Source organism: Chrysochloris asiatica, unplaced genomic scaffold, assembly GCF_000296735.1.
Source record: "Chrysochloris asiatica unplaced genomic scaffold, ChrAsi1.0 scaffold00055, whole genome shotgun sequence".
NCBI classification, from domain to species: domain Eukaryota; kingdom Metazoa; phylum Chordata; class Mammalia; order Afrosoricida; family Chrysochloridae; genus Chrysochloris; species Chrysochloris asiatica.
The window spans coordinates 403,452-404,742 of NW_006408573.1; positions in this window are offsets into that span (position 1 = coordinate 403,452).

A 1,291-nucleotide genomic window follows, 5' to 3' on the forward strand; every position below is an offset into this window, starting at 1 on the left:
ATGGAGGGTCGGAGAAAAAGAGGAAGACCCCCAACGAGATGGATTTGCCAGGTGGCATCATTGATGGACTCAAGTGTGGCAGCGGTAGTGAGTAAGGTTGCCCAGGATCGGACATTGTTTCGTTCTGCTGTGCATGGGGTCGCTATGAGTCGGTTCCGACTCGATGGCACCTGACAACAACAACAACAACCAATTATAAGCAGAGATATACTTACAAGCTTTCTATGGTGATATTTCTGACAGTTCCTTTCTCTCCCCCTCAAGTGTCTATTTTATAATGGTATGCCAGGTAAAAAAAGATTCAAAAGACAACCAAGCATCTTAACATTATTTCCCCACTTTTCCCCATTCTAACCATATCTCAATCCCTGTATCCCAGAGCCCTGTTGTTCCAAGGTTGTGCATGCATCATTATTTACCTCTGTCTCACTTAGCCCATGCAAACCTGACTAATTGTTTTTCCAGCCGCATTGTCCTTCCATTTCCCTCCCCCTTCTTGTGTATTGCCCCCCTCACTATCACCCAAACTATCCTGTGTCTATTCTCTATCCTGTGCTCCACCTTCCCCTGCCTCCCCTCACCCCACCCCCACATCCCAGTAACCAGCCAAGAACACCCCTCCTTTTGTATGGGTTCTTTTTCTTTGTCTTTTACAGTAGTGGTCCTATGCAGTATTTCTCCTTTTGTGACTGACTAGCTTCACTCAACATAATGTCCTCAAGGTTCATCTAAGTTATGTGGTGGCTTGCAGCTTCCTTGATATTCTTCAAAGTAGCATAATATTCCATCATGTGTATGTACCACAGTTTGTTTATCCATTCTTCAGTTGATGGGGCACTTAGGCTGTCTCCATTTTTTTTTTGCTGTCGTAAATAGTGCTGCTATGAACATTGGTGTGCATATATCTGCTCGTGTTATGGCTCATATTTCTTGTGGGTAAATACCAAGCAGAGGAATTGCAGGATAATAAGATGTTACTATTTCCAACCTTCTGAGAAGCGCCATATTGCTTTCCAGAGAGGTTAGACCATTTTGCGATCCCACCAGCAATGCAGGAGTGTTCCAGTCTCTCCATATCCCTGCCAACATTTATTGTCCTCTACTTTTTCTATCTTTGCTGTTATTGCTGGTGTGAGATGATATCTCATTGTTGTTTTGATTTGCATCTCTCTAATGACTAGTAATCGTGAACATTTCTTCATATGTTTGTTGGCAGCCTAGAACTCCTCCTTGGTGAAGTGTCTGTTCATGTCTTGTGCCCATTTTTTAATCAGGTTGTCTTTTTCTTGTA